The sequence below is a fragment of the Bombina bombina genome, chromosome 5 (genome assembly GCF_027579735.1).
Source record: "Bombina bombina isolate aBomBom1 chromosome 5, aBomBom1.pri, whole genome shotgun sequence".
Lineage (NCBI taxonomy): Eukaryota > Metazoa > Chordata > Amphibia > Anura > Bombinatoridae > Bombina > Bombina bombina.
In genome coordinates, this window is record NC_069503.1 from 930,809,957 (window position 1) to 930,833,097 (window position 23,141).

General features: G+C 40.7%; 1 protein-coding gene across 2 annotated transcripts in view; it reads right to left on the reverse strand.

The window, feature by feature from the left end:
• NCOA2 (nuclear receptor coactivator 2) overlaps positions 1–23,141 on the reverse strand; it is an 884,149-nt gene that overhangs the window by 691,346 nt on the left and 169,662 nt on the right. Inside the window, exons 2-3 of one of the 2 annotated variants that reach the window (XM_053715110.1) lie at positions 15,707–15,786; positions 12,301–12,418 (exon numbers count right to left, since the gene is read on the reverse strand). The gene's annotated coding sequence lies outside the window, so the exon portion shown is untranslated. The remainder of the gene's footprint in view (positions 1–12,300; positions 12,419–15,706; positions 15,787–23,141) is intronic. The other variant, XM_053715109.1, reaches the window with a different exon arrangement.

Genomic DNA, 23,141 nt, shown 5'->3' on the forward strand with positions numbered 1-23,141 from the left:
TAAGCAAGCTTGAACGACCAGGGTACTGCTAGAGCATCTATCAGTACTGCCTGACGATCCCTTGACCTGGATCTGTAACGAGGAAGTTTGGCGTTCTGACGAGACGCCATCAGATCCAATTCTGGTGTGCCCCATAGCTGAACCAGTTGAGCAAACACCTCCGGATGGAACTCCCACTCCCCCGGATGAAAAGTCTGACGACTTAGAAAATCTGCCTCCCAGTTCTCCACCCCTGGGATATAGATCGCTGATAGATGGCAAGAGTGAGCCTCTGCCCATCGGATTATCCTGGAAACTTCTATCATCGCCAAGGAACTCCTTGTTCCCCCCTGATGATTGATATAAGCTACAGTCGTGATGTTGTCCGACTGAAACCTGATGAATCCGGCCGAAGCCAGCTGAGGCCACGCCTGAAGCGCATTGAATATCGCTCTTAATTCCAGAATATTTAACGGTAGGAGGGCCTCCTCCCGAGTCAACAAACCCTGTGCTTTCAGGGAATTCCAGACTGCACCCCAGCCCAGTAGGCTGGCTTCCGTCGTCACAATAACCCACGCTGGCCTGCGGAAACACATTCCCCTGGACAGGTGATCTTGTGACAACCACCAAAGAAGAGAGTCTCTGGTCTCTTGATCCAGATTTATCTGAGGAGATAAATCTGCACAATCCCCATTCCAATGTTTGAGCATGCATAGTTGCAGTGGTCTGAGATGCAAGCGAGCAAACGGAACTATGTCCATTGCCGCTACCATAAGTCCGATTACCTCCATACACTGAGCCACTGACGGCCGAGGAATGGAATGAAGAGCTTGGCAGGTGGTTAAAATCTTTGATTTCCTGACCTCCGTCAGAAAAATTTTCATGTCCACCGAATCTATCAGAGTTCCCAGGAATGGAACTCTTGTGAGAGGAATAAGAACTCTTTTTCACATTCACCTTCCACCCATGAGATCTTAGAAAGGCCAACACTAAGTCCGTGTGAGACTTGGCAAGTTGGAAAGTCGACGCTTGAATTAAGATGTCGTCTAGATAAGGCGCCACTGCTATGTCCCTCGGCCTTAGGACCGCCAGAAGGGACCCTAGCACCTTTGTGAAGATTCTTGGCGCCGTGGCCAACCCGAAGGGAAGAGCCACAAACTGGTAATGCCTGTCCAGAAAGGCAAACCTGAGGAACCGGTGATGATCTTTGTGGATAGGAATGTGTAGATACGCATCCTTTAGATCCACGGTAGTCATATATTGACCCTCCTGGATCATTGGTAAAATAGTCCGAATGGTCTCCATCTTGAAGGATGGAACTCCTAGGAATTGGTTTAGGATCTTGAGATCTAGAATTGGTCTGAAGGTTCCCTCTTTTTTGGGAACCACAATCAGATTGGAGTAGAAACCTTGCCCCTGTTCTGTTTTCGGAACTGGGCAGATCACTCCCATGCTAAAAAGGTCTTCTACACAGCGTAAGAACGCCTCTCTTTTTGTCTGGTTTACAGACAATTGAGAAAGATGGAATCTCCCCCTTGGAGGAGAATCTTTGAAATCTAGGAGATACCCCTGGGTTACAATTTCTACGGCCCAGGAGTCCTGAACGTCTCTTGCCCAGGTCTGAGCAAAGAGAGAAAGTCTGCCCCCTACTTGATCCGGTCCCGGATCGGGGGCTACCCCTTCATGCTGTCTTAGTGGCAGCAGCAGGCTTTTTGGCCTGTTTACCCTTGTTCCAAGCCTGGCTAGGTCTCCAGGTTGGATTGAGCAAAGTTCCCCTCTCGCTTTGCAGCAGGGGAAGAGGAAGCGGGACCACCCTTAAAGTTTCGAAAGGAACGAAAATTATTTTGTTTGGTCCTTGTCTTATTTGACTTATCTTGAGGGAGGGCATGACCCTTCCCTCCTGTGATGTCTGAAATGATCTCTTTCAGCGCAGGCCCGAATAGGGTCTTACCTTTGAAAGGGATGGTCAAAAGCTTAGATTTAGATGACACATCAGCTGACCAGGACTTAAGCCATAACGCTCTTTGCGCTAAAATGGCAAAACCTAAATTCTTTGCCGCTAACTTAGCAAGATGAAAAGCGGCGTCTGTAATAAAAGAATTAGCCAACTTAAGGGCCTTAATTCTGTCCAAAATATTATCCAGTGGGGTCTCCATCTGAAGAGCCTCTTCTAGAGCCTCAAACCAAAAAGCAGCTGCAGTGGTTACCGGAGCAATGCACGCTATAGGTTGAAGAAGAAAACCCTGATGAACAAAAATTTTCTTTAGGAGACCCTCTAACTTTTTATCCATAGGATCAATGAAAGCACAACTGTCTTCAATAGGTATAGTTGTATGCTTAGCCAGAGTAGAAATAGCTCCCTCCACCTTAGGGACCGTCTGCCATGAGTCCTTTATGGTGTCAGAAATGGGGAACATTTTCTTAAAAACAGGAGGGGGAGCGAACGGAATACCTGGTCTAACCCACTCCTTAGTAACAATGTCCGAAATCCTCTTAGGGACCGGAAAAATATCAGTGTAAACAGGAACCTCTAAATATTTGTCCATTTTACACAATTTCTCTGGAACGACAATAGGGTCAGAATCATCCAGAGTAGCTAAAACCTCCCTGAGCAATAAACGGAGGTGCTCTAGCTTAAATTTAAATGCCGTCATATCTGAATCTGTCTGAGGGAACATCTTTCCTGAATCAGAAATCTCTCCCTCAGACAGCAAATCCCTCATCCTTACCTCAGAACATTGTGAGGGAATATTGGATACGGCTACTAAAGAGTCAGAAGGCTCAGCATTTGTTCTTAACCCAGAGCTACTGCGCTTCCCTTGCAACCCTAGCAGTTTAGATAAAACCTCTGTGAGGGTAGTATTCATAACTGAAGCCATATCTTGCAAGGTGAAAGAATTAGACACACTAGAAGTACTTGGTGTCGCTTGTGCGGGCGTAACTGGTTGTGACACTTGGGGAGAACTAGATGGCGAAACCTGATTTCCTTCTGTCTGAGAATCATTTAATGCCACATTCTTCTAAGTCGAAATATGCTGTTTGCAATTTATAGACATATCAGTACAATTGGGACACATTCTTAGAGAGGGTTCCACAATGACTTCTAAACAAATTGAACAATGAGTTTCCTCAGTGTCAAACATGTTTAACAGGCTAGTAATGAAGCAAGCAAGCTTGGAAAATACTTTATTTAATGAAAGAAACACAATTTGCAAAAACGGTACTGTACCTTTAAGAGAAAAAAAGGCATACACAAACTGCAAAACAGGTTACAATTGCTTCAACATTTCTGAAATTTTAACAGTGTACTCACTAAGCTTTAGAAGGATTGCACCACAAGTAAAAAAGCAATAGACCCCCAAATGAAAAAAACGGATTGATAATGGTCTAAAACCGGTTAAAACCCCCTAAAGCACCTTGCCACAGCTCTGTTGTGGCCCTACCTGCCCTTAGGAAGCGATAATATGGGGTTTAAAGCTTCAATTCTGCCTGAAAGCCATGTGGGTTATAAACAACCCCAAAGAACCCTCAAGCAAATGTTCCATAAAACGTTACTCCCAGACACAAAAACGTTTGTCCCAAATTCACATAACAAACTGAGTGCCCGCAAAAAATTAACCCTTTATGCAAGCTAGTAAAAACCTCTGATAACACTAGGATTACTGCTTCCCCTTCCCATAATGGGGACACTGTCAGCCTTTCTGAGTTAACACAGTCTCTGCAGAAAATATGACTGAACATACCTCATTGCTGTATAGCAAGAAACCGTTCCTCACACTGAAGTTTTCCTGTACTCCTCAGCTCATATGGGAACAGCAGTGGACCTTAGTTACAAATGCTAAGATCATCATCCTCCAGGCAGAAATCTTCATCTATGTCCTCCCTGAGAGTAAATAGTACAACACCGGTACCATTTAAAAATAACAAACACTTGATTGAAGATAAAATAAAACAGTTTAACACCTCTTCTCTTTACCCTTCCTGCTTAGAGCCAGCAAAGAGAATGACTGGGGGGTGGAGTTAAGGGGGGAGCTATATAGACAGCTCTGCTGTGGTGCTCTCTTTGCTACTTCCTGTCAGGAAGGACAATATCCCACAAGTTAGGATGAATCCGTGGACTCGGTACATCTTGCAAAAGAAATGTATCTATTCAGCTGTGATGGACCCCCCTTAGCCCCCAACCTCCCTGATCCCCCCCCCAACAGCTCTCTAACCCCCCCTACCTATTTGCCGCCATTTTGGCTACTGGCAGCTGTCTGCCAGTACCCAGTTTGCCCCCCAAAATTTTTAGAATAGCTTTTTCTGTAGTGTAGCTTCCCCCCGCCTCCTCCCAGATCCTTTGATATTTATTTTTATTTCTCCCCCCCTCCCTCTCACACTGCAATTCCCTGGATCATTGGTGGCAGTGGTTGCTGCGCGCGCACACACGCGCAGGCCAACCAACCGCACGCTCCCGGCGTGCACATTGCATTTCCAGGAACCGGATGCCAGGTAGCGATGGACCGCCCACCTGCCTCCCATCGCTACTGGTGCAGAGAGGGCCACAGAGTGGCTCTCTCTGCATCGGATGCTTGAAAAAGGGTATTGCAGGATGCCTCAATATCGAGGCATCACTGCACTACCCTGAGAGCTGCTGGAAGCGAGTTTTTGCAGGACGTACCTGGCACGTCCTTGGTCGTTAAGGGGTTAAGCTGTGTTGTGCAGAACCCACGGAGTGAGTACAATGTTATCTATATGACTCACATGAACTTGGAGGATCCTGTTGTGAAAAGCAAATGAATGTTAACAATATATAAAAATGTTGGTTGTGCAAAGCTGGGGAATGAGTAGTAAAGGTGTTATCTAACTTATAAAACAATAACAATTTTAGTGTTGATTGTCCCTTTAACTGCAACAAGGCAAAACATAATCAGAGGGCAGGTTCTGGAGTTCCCCTTGTCAATGCCCCAGGGATATAAAAGCACAGATCAAGAAACAAGTTGGTAAGTGAAGGGGAGTGCAGAGTCACATGTACATGCCTTTTATTAGTATCTGTTGCGTCTAATGAAATACACTACCTCATGATTTAACTTCACCATTTACATGTAAATCATTAAAAAAAAAAATATTTAGCATACTTTCGGCTAGATTTAGAGTTTTGTCGGTAAAGACCCGCGTAGCTAACGCCGCTTTTTTCCCAACGCACCCTTAAGACAACGCTGGTATTTAGAGTTGTCTGAAGGGCTGCGTTAGGCTCCAAAAAGGGTGCGTTGAGCCTAATGTACAGCCACTTCAACCCTCAATACCAGCGTTGCTTACGGTAGCGGTAAGCAGCTAAAACGTGCTCGTGCACGATTCCCCCATAGGAAACAATGGGGCAGTTTGGGATGAAAAAAAACCTAACACCTGCAAAAAAGCAGCGTTCAGCTCCCAACGCAGCCCCATTGTTTCCTATGGGGAAACACTTTCTAAGTCTGCACCTAACACCCTAAAATGAACCCCGAGTCTAAACACCCCTAACCTTACACTTATTAACCCCTAATCTGCCCCCCCGACATCGCTGACACCTGCATTACACAATTAACCCCTAATCTGCCGCTCCGGACACCGCCGCCACCTACATTATCCCTATGTACCCCTAATCTGCTGCCCCCAACATCGCCGACCCCTATATTATATTTATTAACCCCTAATCTGCCCCCCCCCAACGTCGCCGCTACCTTACCTACACTTATTAACCCCTAATCTGCCGACCAGACCTTGCCACCACTATAATAAATGTATTAACCCCTAAACCGCCGCACTCCCGCCTCGCAAACCCTATAATAAATAGTATTAACCCCTAATCTGCCCTCCCTAACATCGCCGCCTCCTAATTTAAAGTATTAACCCCTAATCTGCCGACCGGATCTCGCCGCTACTCTAATAAATGCATTAACCCCTAAAGCCAAGTCTAACCCTAACCCTAACACCCCCCTAAATTAAATATAATTTTAATCTAACAAAATAAATTAACTCTTATTAACTAAAGTATTCCTATTTAAAACTAAATACGTACCTGTAAAATAAACCCTAATATAGCTACAATATAACGAATAATTATATTGTAGCTATTTTAGGATTTATATTTATTTTACAGGCAACTTTGTATTTATTTTAACTAGGTACAATAGCTATTAAATAGTTATTAACTATTTAATAGCTACATAGTTAAAATAAGTACAAAATTACCTGTAAAATAAATCCTAACCTAAGTTACAATTAAAGCTAACACTACACTATCATTAAATTAATTAAATAAATTACCTACAATTAAATAAACTAAACTATAAAAAAACAAAACACTAAATTACAAAAAAATAAAAAAAGATTGCAAAATTTTAAGCTAATTACACCTACTCTAAGCCCCCTAATAAAATAACAAAGCCCCCCAAAATAAAAAAATTACCCGGTCTTCATCCGATGGGGCAGAAGAGGACATCCAGACCGGCAGAAGTCTTCATCCTATCCGGGCAGAAGAGGACATCCGGACCGGCAGACATCTTCATCCAAGCGGCATCTTCTATCTTCATCCATCCGACGAGGAGCAGCTCCATCTTCAAGACCTCCGGCGCGGAACATCCTCCTTCCCAGACGACTACCCGACGAATGAAGGTTCCTTTAAGTGACGTCATCGAAGATGGCGTCCCTCGAATTCCGATTGGCTGATAGGATTCTATCAGCCAATCGGAATTAAGGTAGGAAAAATCTGATTGGCTGATTGAATCAGCCAATCAGATTCAAGTTCAATCCGATTGGCTGATCCTATCAGCCAATCAGATTGAGCTCGCATTCTATTGGCTGTTCCGATCAGCCAATAGAATGCGAGCTCAAACTGATTGGCTGATTCAATCAGCCAATCAGATTTTTCCTACCTTAATTCCGATTGGCTGATAGAATCCTATCAGCCAATCGGAATTCGAGAGACGCCATCTTGGATGACGTCACTTAAAGGAACCTTCATTCGTCCGGTAGTCGTCGGGAAAGGAGGATGTTCCGAGCCGGAGGTCTTGAAGATGGAGCCGCTCCTCGTCGGATGGATGAAGATAGAAGATGCCACTTGGATGAAGATGTCTGCCGGTCCGGATGTCCTCTTCTGCCCCATCGGATGAAGACTTCGACCCGGTTGGGTGAAGACGACTTAAGGTAGGGAGATCTTCAGGGGGGTAGTGTTAGGTTTATTTAAGGGGGGTTTGGGTTAGAGTAGGGGTATGCGGGTGGTGGGTTGTAATGTTGGGGGGTGGTATTGTGGGGTTTTTTTTACAGGCAAAAGAGCTGATTACTTTGGGGCATGCCCCGCAAAAAGCCCTTTTAAGGGCTGGTAATAGAGCTGTTAACTTTTCTAATTTAGATTAGGGTAGAGTAACTTTTTTATTTTGGAGGGCTTTATTATTTTATTAGGGGTCTTAGAGTAGGTGTAATTGGCTTAAAATTCTTGTAATCTTTTTTTATTTTTTGTAATTTAGTGGGGGGGTTTTGTAATTTAGTTTAGTTTATTTAATTGTAGGTAATTGTAGGTAATTTATTTAATTAATTTAATGATAGTGTAGTGTTAGGTTTAAATGTAACTTAGGTTAGGATTTATTTTACAGGTAATTTTGTACTTATTTTAACTAGGTAGCTATTAAATAGTTAATAACTATTTAATAGCTATTGTACCTAGTTAAAATAAATACAAAGTTGCCTGTAAAATAAATATAAATCCTAAAATAGCTACAATATAATTATTCGTTATATTGTAGTTATATTAGGGTTTATTTTACAGGTAAGTATTTAGTTTTAAATAGGAATAGTTTAGTTAATAAGATTTAATTTATTTCGTTAGATTAAAATTATATTTAACTTAGGGGGGTGTTAGGGTTAGACTTAGCTTTAGGGGTTTATACATTTATTATAGTAGCGGCGAGGTCTGGTCGGCAGATTAGGGGTTAATACTTGAAATTAGGTGGCGGCGATGTTAGGGAGGGCAGATTAGGGGTTAATACTATTTATTATAGGGTTTGCGAGGCGGGAGTGCGGCGGTTTAGAGGTTAATACATTTATTATAGTGGCGGCGAGGTCCGGTCGGCAGATTAGGGGTTAATAAGTGTAGGTAAGGTAGCGGCGACGTTGGGGGGCAGATTAGGGGTTAATAAATATAATATAGGGGTCGGCGGTGTTAGGGGCAGCAGATTAGGGGTTCATAGGGAAAATGTAGGTGGCGGCGGTGTGCAGTCGGCAGATTAGGGGTTAAAAAAATGTATTATAGTGGCGGTGATGTGGGGGGACCTCGGTTTAGGGGTTCATAGGTAGTTTATGGTTGTTAGTGTACTTTGTAGCACAGTAGTTAAGAGCTTTCTGGGCTAACGCTAGTTTATAATGCTACTGACTTTTTTCTGCGGCTGGAGTCTTGTCGGTAGAGGGTCTACCGCTCACTTCAGCCAAGACTCTAAATACCGGCGTTAGGCAGATCCAATTGAAAAGATAGGATACGCAATTGGCGTAAGGGGATCTGCGGTATGGAAAAGTCGTGGCTTGAAAGTGAGCGTTAGAACCTTTCCTGCCTGACTCTAAATACCAGCGGCCGGCCAAAAGCAGCGTTAGGACCCCTTAACGCTGCTTTTGACGGCTAACACAGAACTCTAAATCTAGGCGTTTATTATTCACTTTATCCCAAGGCATTATTCTCTTATGTAATACAGACCAATGCATTTCCATATTGAAATAATATTTAACCCCAAAAAAATAAAAAAACGTATGGTCTACCCCATCACTAAGGGTCAAGCAACCTCTTATTCATGTGTGCCACGGTAAAAGCCTGTGATTTATTACTTCTGGGGTGCTAACTAGCCATAGAACTATTACATAAATCGTTTCCCTGGTTGAGCGCTCCTCTCTTTTTATGTATTCAAATTATGACCCTTGGGGAAGTCTCCCTAAGGGTAATGGTGGAAAACCAGACGTGTACCCGTTGCCCAATGTGCCTAAAGGGATATGGCTGCATCTCACTGACGAGGCCCACACTAGGCCTAAACGTACATCTGGGGTTTACCAAGTCTCAGAGAGGGATTGCCTGGTATTTCGGGGCTGGACTCGACTGTACTGTTTAGTCAGGACCAGACTGATACACCACAGGAAAGTTCTTCTCAGTGGAATGCACATGCTGGGCAAAAAGAGGCTGCTTCTGGGTTGGTAACTAGCAATAGAACAAGCTATGATGCTATTGTTTGTTTCCTGGTTGAGCGCTTCTCTCTTTTTATGTATGTGTTTGATTGATACCCTGCTACGAACAGTTATAATAATACAAATAAAACAAGTAAAACAAAAAAAACATGCTGAAGTGTTTTGCTTATGTATATTCTGCACCACAAACATGATGCCACGTAAAAACAAGCACATTGCATGAGTAGGGCTCCCCTATACATTGTCACACTGGCAAATCACCAAAGGCAGATACTAGTGCTATGAGGTCTGGGTAAGCCCTGCTATGGATGCGTCATACAAAGAAACTTTAGAAACACAGGTCACAGCATTTTGTACTGTGACTGAATCAGGAACCAGGATGGTATTAAAACTTAAATCCCAGTAATCTCTATTTCCTGCATCCAGCAATTTTTTATATTTTACACTAAAAAAACCTTAAATCTGAATCATCTTAGGGAGTTGGCTTTACAACAGCTGTGACATAACTTGTTGACAGATAACTTTACTACAGCATTTTAAAGGGGTGCAGCAAGGTTCTTTACCATAATGCTGCAGTAGACAAAGAATATATTGTTGCTGCATAATGGTCACCATGAAATTATCTTAGGGAATATTTTTGACACAGGAAAGTTGGCATAGAAGCAAGTCCTCTCTGGCAGCCAATGGGTTAACCATATAGCTGTAATTATAATTTTCAAATCTAAACCGAACTATAACCATCACTCCCAAGTCTTTGTTTGACCCGGTAATATTGTTGCCAATGAGACATATTGAAATGGGTATAGTCATAGCTGTGACCATAGGGTCCAAATTATATTTTGACAGGAAAATCTGCTTCTACTATATTGCCAGAAATGCAGTTGCAAACAGCGTTACTCCACCTTCCACACAAAAAAATAACTAAACAAGTAATTAATGCCCAATGGTAGAAAAGGCAATTTATTGGCATTTCATATTAGAGGAACAGAAAAACGATCCAGGAATACACACACACACATACATATACTGTAAATATTCATACACACATATACATACATACACACACTACGCCATTTTGCAACTACTATATGCTATTTTACTACCATTTGTATTGCTATTCTAATATTTACGACCTTATTATAATTGATACTTAGCTATGCTTCTTCCTTTATCAATATAAAAAAAATAAAAAGGTTTCTTTTAGGTATCATTTTGGTGACTACATTAATTATACTGAGAGTACTGGGGGTTACAAATTAAAATGTAATTACTACTAGTTCTTAGGAGCAAGAAAAAATATTATATATATATATATATATATATATATATATATTATACACAGTATAGAATGTGTGACAGACTGAAACAAGGGAGAATGTTACTTATAGGACCAGTCAACACAGCTGATTTGCATAATCAACAAATGCAAGATACCAAGACAATGCAATAGCACTTATTCTGAACTTCAAATGAGTAGTAGATTTTTTTTCTGACAATTTTAAAACTTATGTCTTTTTCCACTCCCCCTGTACCATGTGACAGCCATCAGCCAATCACAAATGCATACATGTACCATGTGACAGCCATCAGCCATTCACAAATGCATACACACTTATTCTTGCACATGCTCAGTAGGATCTGTTGACTCAAAAAGTTTAAATATAAAAAGACTGTGCACATTTAGTTAATGGAAGTAAATTGGAAAGCTGTTTAAAATGGCATGCTCTATCTGAATAATGAAAGTTTAATTTTGATTGAGTGTCCATTTAAAGGGACAGTATAGTATAAAATTGTTTTTCCCTTAATGTGTTTCCTATTACTTTTTTTACCAGCTGAAGAGTATAAAATGTATGAGATTTGCTTTTTAAGGTTTATTTGTATATATGAATGAGCTAATTTTGTGTTTTGAAGCCACAAGCTAATAAAATGGGTTAGGCTTGTAGGTATAATCAGATCTCATTACTTTATCACATTGTGTATATATATAACTATTTCAAATGCCAATATAAGGTTAATGGAAATATTTGTAAACAATTTAATACACTCCAGCCTGTAAAGTGGATAGTTGGGAACAAATTAAAGGGGAGAAAATATTTGAGTAAACTGTCCCTATAAGTACAATTCAAACCTCTTGTCTGTCCTTGAACCAGAAAAAAACAAACACATTTTGTTAGTGCTACCAACACTAATAATGGGCTAGATTACAAGTGGAGCGATAATTTATTATGCACCGTAAACGGGCACCATAAATAACCACTATTATAGATCTCTCGTTAATTTTCAAAATGTGGCCCAATTGCCCCTAAAAGTGTAGTGTTGCTTTTATTAAATAAAAAATATTAAAAATTTTCATTTTGATTTATAATATTAATAAAAAATATTAATATTATTAAAATAACTGCAATAAGCATTAATGAGGGGTTAACGTTGGCGGGTGTGCCTTTACATTGAGGTTTATGGGGACTGTGGTATTCCTTTAAATATATATGTGTTATTATGTGTATATAAACATATAAAATATTCATATATTCATATATATATATATATATATATATTTACATCTGCTGCCCATTCGCTGCGCTAGGTTCTCATGCTGTGTCTCACGGCATGAGAACAAGGCTCCCATTGAAACCTATAGAAGCGTGCTCTATTGAGTGCAACGCTTCCATGCAATGCGAACGCGAGGTCGTGTACGTCTTGCGGGCCACTTCAAATACAAGCGCACCATTGCGTACGCTGGCAATACAAGATTACAAGTGGAGTGCAAATATTGCGCTTGTGAAAGAACTATTTTGCACTCCACTCGTAATATGTGCCAATACATTTTTATTGTTGCCACTGCCATCTTACACACCACTCTTGAAAGGGCAAATCTATTGTTACAGGAAACAATAGGCACTTGCATTTTTCCTGCCACTACAATGTTGGTTATTATCTGAAATTAATACAAACAAACAAACATATAAATTGGTACAAAGATATAATGCCTTGGGATACCCTGAATAATAAACTATGCTAAACAAATATTTTGTAATGATTTACATTATAAATGATGAAGATATATCATTGGGCAGTGTATTCATTAGACACAGTTGATGCTAATAAAAGACATGTACTTTTCTGGATTCACATATGACTTACCAACTTGTTTCTCGATCTGTGCTACATATATCCAAGGGGGCACCTGGAGTAAATATGCGCCAAGCGCTACAAAAGTCCCCCATTTTCTTGCTGGCGAACTTCATTGGTGACAACAGGGCTAAAACAGTGGTATTGTAATATTTTAATTTTGGCTTTTTACGCGCATCGGGTTAGCACGCAAAAACAATTTACTTTAAACTCAAAATACGATAGCAACCCAACTTCTAGCGGAAGTGGGAGTGTTAAATTTCATTTTTGCACAACCAACAGTTATATTAATATACTTTTTACCTCTGTGTTTACCTTGTATCTAAGCATCTTCTGACAGTCCCCTGATCACATGACTTTGTATTTATTATCTATTGACTTGCATTTAGTATTGTCTTAACTTCCCAGGCATGAACACATTGTTATCTATATGGCCCACATGAACTAGCAGCCTCCTGTTGTGAAAAGCAAATACAAAAGAATGTGATTAAGAGGCTGTCAATAGAGCCTTTGAAACAGGCAGAAATTTAGAGGTTTAAATGTTATAAAGTATATTAATCTAGCAATGTTGGTTGTGCAAAGCTAAGGAATGGGTAGTAAAGGCATTATCTATCTATCTATTTAAACAAAAACAATTTTTGTGTAGACTGTGCCTTTAATCCTGTATTTTTTTTCCATGAATTTATGCTATGGAGTTTAGAAGAGCTTTACAAATAAATAATAATTATAATAATAATAATGATAACAAAAATGTAAAATGTATTGATTTCCTTTCAAATAGAATATATACATTTTTCCCACATCTATAACAAGAGGGGAGCAAATGTGAACAGGAAATGTTGGGTAATATAAATAATGTACAAATATTACTTCATACATTTCTCTCATTATTTGACTGAATGAAAAAACATAATTTATGCTTATCAGATACATTCCTTTAATTCCTGGTAGGGAGAGTCCACAACTTCATTCCTACTGTTGGGAAATACAACACCTGGCCACCAGGAGCAGGCAAAGACAATCCAGCCAAAGGCTTAAATATTCCTCCCACTTCACCTATGCCACAGTTATTCAGCCGAGGAAACAAGGAAAAGTAGGAGAAACATCAGGGTATAAAAAGGTGCCAGAAGAAAAAATATAAAAAAGAGCCGCCCAACAAAAATAAATTACGGGCGCGGTCGTGGACTCTTCCTGCCAGGAAGGAAAGGAATTTATCTGGTAAGCATAAATTATGTTTTCCTTCCATAAGGCAGGGAGAGTCCACAACTTTATTCCTTACTGTTGGGAAAACTATACCCAGGCTCCAGAGGACACTGAAGGAATCACGGAGGAAACAAAAAAGAGGCAGACCCTATTGCGAGGGCACCACAGCCTGCAAAATTTTTCTCTTGAAAGCTGCTTCAGCCGAAGCAAACACATCAAACTTGTAAAATTTAGAAAAAGTGTGTAAGGAGGACCACAAGTCTAATTAAGAGTCAGAGGCCGGGAATCATTTTTTTAAAAGTAGACGAGGTGGAAAAAGAAGTTAATATTTTTTTCCCATTCGTTACTAATAATGTTCGCCATCTTAACTGGCACAGGAAAAGTCAGAGGGACCTTCCTGTCTTCATAAACCCTGTCTAATTTAGGGCTTTTAGGTTCCTCAGGGAGTTTAGCATCTGGAACCTCTCGTGTAAACAGAACATTTAATAAAAAACGCAGATACTCAATTTTAAATCTAAAAGGAGGGTTCCTCCTTTGAAAAAGGTTTAGAAACTGAAGTTTCCGACTCAGAAAGTTCACCCTCTGAAGCTACAGAGGTTAACTCATCCTCGGATAGCTGGGAAAAAGTAGCTAAATCCGACAAATATTTAGATGACTCTAGATTAGGAGAACTATGTTTAACCTTTCTCTTACGTTTGCTAGAGGGAGGTAAAGCACTCAGTGCCGCAGACACCGCCGATTGTAACTGCGTGCTAAGGCCGCCGGAAAAAAGCTCCCTCCAGATGGAGGATTAGTTGATCCGCGGGGAACTGCATGTGGAACGGGTAGCGTAAAAAGGGTAGTGACCTCTCGGGACACAGATTCCTGAGAGGTAGACGGCTCAGAGGGGCTAATAGCGCTATGAGTATTAGCATGCTTGTCTCTCTTCTTAGACTTTAAAAACGTGCTTAGGCAATTGGAACAAAATTGAGCAGGCGGGCAAACCATGGCCTCCTCACAATATAAACAGGAATTATTAATCAGTACAGAAGGAGTGGAGCCTTCTAATGTAGTATCAGAGTCTTCCATAGCTAAGATATAAGACAAAAGGTAAATGCTTTTATTAAAAAAAAAATGGCACCTTTATAATTCTAATGGCTGGGGCACTCACCACCTCCTAGACCCAGACAGCTAACAGTGAAAATGCTCTCCTTAGGAGTTATATCCGCAGCAGGATTGTAGGAAAATGAAAAGACCACACCCGGCCACGTGGTGTGTAGGACAGGACTTCCCCTGCTATGAAAAAGGCGCTAAACTATTATGAGCTGTGCAACACCCAAAAACGAAAGTGAAACCGGTTTGTTCCAAGCCAAAAGCACACAGTCTATGAGCCCAAAACTCTCACATTAAAGCAGTTAAAAATAACCCCTTGCTGTTCAAATAATCTCCCTTAAGGAGATATTAACCCTTGATCCTATCAAGGCATAAAGGAGCCACACTGTGACCCTGTATAGCAAAAGTGTATATATAAAAACGGTCTTACCCTCCAGGATCCATGCTGTGGAACAGGCACAGCCTTTCAAGTGTAACAGTCTTGCAGCGACGCTCTGACATGGACTTGAGTGTGTAACAGCAAGCAGTGAAACTCGTCAATACCGATTGCTCAGGAGCTGTTAGGCGACAGTCTGGATGGGTTTGAATAAAAACTTTCCCTGCATCTCCAGACTCTAACTTTCATCAATACTCTCACTGAGTTTGACATGATTACTTAAAACTCCAGTCCTTTCTAGAAGGGAACATACCCATTACAGGACTATCCAAATCTTCTGCCACTTCTCTGCCACCTCCTATAGTGACGAAAGGCAAAGAATGATTGGGGGATAGGGGAAGTGGGAGGGATATTTAAGCCTTTGGCTGGGGTGTCTTTGCCTCCTCCTGGTGGCCAGGTTTTGTATTTCCCAACAGTAAGGGAGGAAGTTGTAGACTCTCTCTGCCTTATGGAAGGAAAGGAAACTTTAGATGCCACATTTTATACATTTTGTAAACATAATGCATCAATAGTTGGACATTAAAAAAACAAACAGTACATAAAATAAGAGTGAGAGACATTTCTGCCAATCAGGAGGTGATTTGCTTGACATTAAAAAAGGAAGAAAGAAAACACCAAGCACAAACATTGCAACAATTCAAATACAGAATTTTAAGCCCATAGTAATGCATTAAAAATGAGAATTACCTGCTAAAAACGAAGGACTGCCAATGGTTTTGTTTTCATAAAAGCTGCATCAATACAAGTAGCAATAGAAGAAAACCAACCTAAGGAAAAATAAATGAGATTTATAAAGCAATATGTTTATAAATGAATCACCAAACATACAAAACAATACACGCGTGCCTGCAGCCATCCCAGCACCAATACAAGAGCACAAATTTAGTGGAAAGCGCCAGAGGATTTGGTACCTTTGGCACTTTCAGAATTAAAACAAAAAGAGGAGGGGGGGGGGGGGGAGAAGCTTTAATTTAAACTAACTTTACAATAAAGTATAGCTTTAATGTCCCTTTAAATTAATTATAACACATGGCTTAAAGGGACATGAAACTCAAAATTAATCATATAGAGAGTTCAATTTTAAACACATTTCCAATACTTCTCTTATTAAATTTGCTTCATTCTCTTGGTATCCCTTTGGTGAAGGAGTAGCAATGCAAGGGGAATATTTATTCAGTCGCCAACCAGCAGCTAACTCCCAGTAGTGCATTGCTGCTCCTGAGTCTCCCGAGTATGCTTTTAACAAAGGATACCAAGAAAATGAAGCAAATTAGATAAAAGTAAATTGGTAAGTTGTTTAATGTAACTTTAATTTTGTCCTTACTGTTTCTTTAAGTGACCCAAATCAAGAAATGTACTAGTTTATAAATAAAAAGAAATATATATATTTTGTAATATCTCTAATATTTGTAAAAACTAAAATTAGGCAGTATTAATTATTTCATTCATTATCATTTATCATTATTATTTGATAAAAAAAAAAAAAAATTATAATTTCTTTCATATAATATGTGTAAATAATGTAAGTGACATTTGGAGTGTGCAGGTGTGTTTGTAATTTACACTATTGGGACAGCCAATTTAAAAAAGGGACAGTAAACAGCATTTAATTAAAAGAAAATCATATTGTCTTGCTATAGAATAACAGTTAAGACTAAGGAATGTTAAACTGCTGCAATTGTTTATAAACAGTAAAACACTACCCTCTGCTTGCCTTATTAGCGAAGGTCAATAAATTAGAATAAAGTGAACTGTTAAAATTAGGGAAATATATGGAGCAGGATTAGCCTTGAAGTCAGTCAAGTAGATATCCAATTATCAGAATTGGAAAACATAAAATTTGCAGAAATAAAAAATGCATAAGAAAGGAGTCAAAATAAATAATGAAAATATACTGCAAAGTTGTTTTAGAATGGATAACTAAACATTTTATATTAACATCTCAAGGTGTTCAGTGTCCCTTTTAAAGCTGCTTGTAATACAACTCTTATCAGCTACTTGCCTGATTAATTTATCACTTTTTCTCTTAATGTCAAAATACAGAATTAATATGCATTACTTGTTCATTAATATGCATGTAAGAAAATGTTTTTAGTACAATGCCCCTTTAAGAATGACCCCTTTAATATTTGTAGTAACTGAATACACAACTATGACAGGCAAGGAACACAATATATTTCATAATTTTGCAAAGTAACGGATAGTATGAGTTAGCAATAATTACACCATCTACAGCCACAGAGGGGTTAAGCTTACTGAGCAAAACACACATATATTTGGCTTAACAATCTATTCTTACAACCCACAATTTTCCCGTAATATATTGACCTTGGAACTAGTTTCGCTGCTACTCTCAAAAGTGGAATTATTTGCCTTGCTCTGATTAATGATTAATTAATGTCTTCAGCTCTTACTAGCTAATGTGAGCTCTAAGGCTCTGGGAGAGATAAAACCTCTTTCACTAATTAGCCTTGAAACCCAATTAAAAGATCCACTGTACAGGCGACTTGGAGCCATTTCAGAATTTGTTTACTACATGGGGTGTTTAGAGATTTAATTTGCAAAATAACTATCCCTTTTTACTTGTTATATTTTACCTCCTGGGAAAAGGAATTTGGGATTTTTCAGAATCAAGCAAAGGTCACAAATAGATTATTTCAATTGAGTCGAACATGTCTCAAACTCTAACCTGTGTATCTAAAGCCACTGCCTTCGAACAAATCCATTTCAGCGACTCTGTGCCAAAAGCACTTGGCTCTCTGCCTGTGCAATTAGTCACTTACAATTACAAGTGCTCTCTTCTGTTGCAAGATCTTCATTTAATTTACATTAAATATGACTTCTCATCAATGTATAAAATATCCTTTATGTTAATCTGCATTTACATTTTACCATCTATAACATAAGGATCTAATCCTTAAGAGCCCCAGTTAAACTACTGTGTGCAAAGTACAACAACAGCCATCTGAAAGTAGCAGCGAATGGAATGAAAGCAAACTAAAATCAAGAATGTTTAGGTAAACAGGAAGCAAAAGTATCAAAAGTGAATAGAAAGAAGTTCAGAGAATGGAAATGATAGTGAAAGGTTACAGACATTACAGATAGAGCTTCTTTAAAAGGAACAGGCACAGCATACAATTAAAATAAATAAATGTAAAAACAAAATATATACAAATTTGATCAAACTTTCTTTCTCGCTTTATATCCTGTGATAAAACTCAGCTCTTTTCCATGAGGATTAGGGCATATGTAGGCTCAGGAGCGTGCAAGCTTCTTGAGTGCCATAGGTATAAAATGGTTACAAACATTGTTACAAAACTTTGCTTTCATACAGGGCTAGATTTATCAAGCAAGGACCCTGCCCACCCCAGCTCATTGCTGGCGGAATTCAACATTGCACACGAGCGATATTTTGCTCTGCATTGCTGCCCCTGCCTGCGCACAGCCAATAATGCGCTGGCAGGAGTTGTCAATCTCCCCGGTCGGACGAGACCAGGGAGATTGAAATTTTACACCTAAGAGGGGGAGAAGAGGTTAGGGAAGCAGCGGTCTAATGACCGCTTCTTGATAAATCGTGACTGCAGGTTCTCTTGCGAGAACCTGCAGTCATAGGGAGGCAAAGGACTTGAAAAATCGCGCTCAAAGTGTCCAAGTCACATGCACAATTCTGAGAATAGTATGCCCCCATGGCAAGGGACTAAGGATACCAGGGGGGAAGGGGAGTGAATGTCATAATCAACATATATTTAAAAATATTCCTTTTTAAAACTGATGGTCTACCTGAAATTAATTTTGACCTCTGCATCATTTTTAATCCTTGTAATGCTGAATACAGCGGATTATAAAATGTGGTAACATTCCGTATAAAAGTATAAGGGATGAAAAAAAAATGCATTTAACCTTCACACTAAAAATAGACAAAAATACACATTTCCTATTACAAATAACAGAATTTATGCTTACCTGATAAATTACTTTCTCCAACGGTGTGTCCGGTCCACGGCGTCATCCTTACTTGTGGGATATTCTCTTCCCCAACAGGAAATGGCAAAGAGCCCAGCAAAGCTGGTCACATGATCCCTCCTAGGCTCCGCCTTCCCCAGTCATTCGACCGACGTAAAGGAGGAATATGCATAGGAGAAATCATATGATACCGTGGTGACTGTAGTTAGAGAAAATAATTCATCAGACCTGATTAAAAAACCAGGGCGGGCCGTGGACCGGACACACCGTTGGAGAAAGTAATTTATCAGGTAAGCATAAATTCTGTTTTCTCCAACATAGGTGTGTCCGGTCCATGGCGTCATCCTTACTTGTGGGAACCAATACCAAAGCTTTAGGACACGGATGATGGGAGGGAGCAAATCAGGTCACCTAGATGGAAGGCACCACGGCTTGCAAAACCTTTCTCCCAAAAATAGCCTCCGAAGAAGCAAAAGTATCAAATTTGTAAAATTTGGTAAAAGTGTGCAGTGAAGACCAAGTCGCTGCCTTACATATCTGATCAACAGAAGCCTCGTTCTTGAAGGCCCATGTGGAAGCCACAGCCCTAGTGGAGTGAGCTGTGATTCTTTCAGGAGGCTGCCGTCCGGCAGTCTCATAAGCCAATCGGATGATGCTTTTAAGCCAAAAAGAGAGAGAGGTAGAAGTTGCTTTTTGACCTCTCCTTTTACCAGAATAAACAACAAACAAGGAAGATGTTTGTCTGAAATCCTTTGTAGCCTCTAAATAGAATTTTAGAGCACGAACTACATCCAAATTGTGCAACAAACGTTCCTTCTTTGAAACTGGATTCGGACACAAAGAAGGCACAACTATCTCCTGGTTAATATTTTTGTTAGAAACAACTTTCGGAAGAAAACCAGGTTTAGTACGCAAAACCACCTTATCTGCATGGAACACCAGATAAGGAGGAGAACACTGCAGAGCAGATAACTCTGAAACTCTTCTAGCAGAAGAAATTGCAACCAAAAACAAAACTTTCCAAGATAATAACTTAATATCTACGGAATGTAAGGGTTCAAACGGAACCCCTTGAAGAACTGAAAGAATTAAATTGAGACTCCAAGGAGGAGTCAAAGGTTTGTAAACAGGCTTGATTCTAACCAGAGCCTGAACAAAAGCTTGAACATCTGGCACAGCCGCCAGCTTTTTGTGAAGTAAAACAGATAAAGTAGAAATCTGTCCCTTCAAAGAACTTGCAGATAATCCTTTCTCCAAACCCTCTTGTAGAAAGGATAGAATCTTAGGAATTTTTATCTTGTTCCATGGGAATCCTTTAGATTCGCACCAACAGATATATTTTTTCCATATTTTATGGTAAATTTTTCTAGTTACAGGCTTTCTAGCCTGAATAAGAGTATCAATGACAGAATCTGAGAACCCACGCTTTGATAAAATCAAGCGTTCAATCTCCAAGCAGTCAGTTGGAGTGAGGCCAGATTCGGATGTTCGAACGGACCTTGAACAAGAAGGTCCCGTCTCAAAGGTAGCTTCCATGGTGGAGCCGATGACATATTCAACAGGTCTGCATACCAAGTTCTGCGTGGCCACGCAAGAGCTATCAAGATCACCGAAGCCCTCTCCTGATTGATCCTGGCTACCAGCCTGGGAATGAGAGGAAACGGTGGGAATACATAAGCTAGGTTGAAGGTCCAGGGCGCTACTAGTGCATCTACTAGAATCGCCTTGGGATCCCTGGATCTGGACCCGTAGCAAGGAACCTTGAAGTTCTGATGAGACGCCATCAGATCCATGTCTGGAATGCCCCATAATTGAGTTATTTGGGCAAAGATTTCCGGATGGAGTTCCCACTCCCCCGGATGAAATGTCTGACGACTCAGAAAATCCGCTTCCCAATTTTCCACTCCTGGGATGTGGATTGCAGACAAGTGGCAGGAGTGAATCTCCGCCCATTGAATTACTTTGGTCACTTCTTCCATCGCCAGGGAACTCCTTGTACCCCCCTGATGGTTGATATATGCAACAGTCGTCATGTTGTCTGATTGAAACCTTATGAATTTGGCCTTTGCTAGTTGAGGCCAAGCCTTGAGAGCATTGAATATCGCTCTCAGTTCCAGAATGTTTATCGGGAGAAGAGATTCTTCCCGAGACCATAGACCCTAAGCTTTCAGGGGTTCCCAGACCGCGCCCCAGCCCACCAGACTGGCGTCGGTCGTGACAATGACCCACTCTGGTCTGCGGAAGCTCATCCCTTGTGACAGGTTGTCCAGGGTCAGCCACCAACGGAGTGAATCTCTGGTCCTCTGATCTACTTGGATCGTCGGAGACAAGTCTGTATAATCCCCATTCCACTGTCTGAGCATGCACAGTTGCAATGGTCTTAGATGAATTCGCGCAAAAGGAACTATGTCCATTGCCGCAACCATCAAACCTATTACTTCCATGCACTGCGCTATGGAAGGAAGAAGAACAGAATGAAGTACTTGACAAGAGCTTAGAAGTTTTGATTTTCTGACCTCTGTCAGAAAAATCTTCATTTCTAAGGAGTCTATTATTGTTCCCAAGAAGGGAACTCTTGTTGACGGGAATAGAGAACTTTTTTCTACGTTCACTTTCCACCCGTGAGATCTGAGAAAGGCTAGGACAATGTCCGTATGAGCCTTTGCTTGTGGCAGAGCCGACGCTTGAATCAGTATGTCGTCCAAGTAAGGTACTACTGCAATGCCCCTTGGCCTTAGCACCGCTAGAAGGGACCCTAGTACCTTTGTGAAAATTCTTGGAGCAGTGGCTAATCCGAATGGAAGTGCCACAAACTGGTAATGCTTGTCCAGAAAGGCGAACCTTAGGAACCGATGATGTTCCTTGTGGATAGGAATATGTAGATACGCATCCTTTAAATCCACCGTGGTCATGAATTGACCTTCCTGGATGGTAGGAAGAATTGTCCGAATGGTTTCCATTTTGAACGATGGAACCCTGAGAAATTTGTTTAGGATCTTGAGATCCAAAATTGGCCTGAATGTTCCCTCTTTTTTGGGAACTATGAACAGATTGGAGTAAAACCCCATCCCTTGTTCTCCTAATGGAACAGGATGAATCACTCCCATTTTTAACAGGTCTTCTACACAATGTAAGAATGCCTGTCTTTTTATTTGGTCTGAAGACAATTGAGACCTGTGGAACCTTCCCCTTGGGGGTAGTTCCTTGAATTCCAGGAGATAACCTTGAGAAACTATTTCTAGCGCCCAAGGATCCTGAACATCTCTTGCCCAAGCCTGAGCGAAGAGAGAGAGTCTGCCCCCCACCAGATCCGGTCCCGGATCGGGGGCCAACATCTCATGCTGTCTTAGTAGCGGTAGCAGGCTTCTTGGCCTGCTTACCTTTGTTCCAGCCTTGCATCGGTCTCCAGGCTGGCTTGGTTTGAGAAGAATTACCCTCTTGCTTAGAGGATGTAGAATTTGAGGCTGGTTCGTTTCTGCGAAAGGGACGAAAATTTGGTTTATTTTTAGCCTTAAAAGACCTATCCTGAGGAAGGGCGTGGCCCTTTACCCCAGTGATGTCTGAAATAATCTCTTTCAAGTCAGGGCCAAACAGCGTTTTCCCCTTGAAAGGGAGGTTAAGCAATTTGTTCTTGGAGGACACATCCGCTGACCAAGACTTTAGCCAAAGCGCTCTGCGCGCCACAATAGCAAAACCTGAATTTTTCGCCGCTAATCTAGCTAATTGCAAAGTGGCGTCTAAGGTAAAAGAGTTAGCCAATTTAAGTGCTTGAACTCTGTCCATAACCTCCTCATAAGAAGATTCTTTATTGAGCGACTTTTCTAGTTCTTCGAACCAGAAACACGCTGCTGTAGTGACAGGAACAATGCATGAAATTGGTTGTAGAAGGTAACCTTGCTGAACAAACATCTTTTTAAGCAAACCCTCTAATTTTTTATCCATAGGATCTTTGAAAGCACAACTATCTTCTATAGGGATAGTAGTGCGTTTGTTTAGAGTAGAAACAGCCCCCTCGACCTTGGGGACTGTCTGCCATAAGTCCTTCCTGGGGTCGACCATAGGAAATAATTTCTTAAATATAGGGGGAGGGACAAAAGGTATGCCGGGCCTTTCCCATTCTTTATTTACAATGTCCGCCACCCGCTTGGGTATAGGAAAA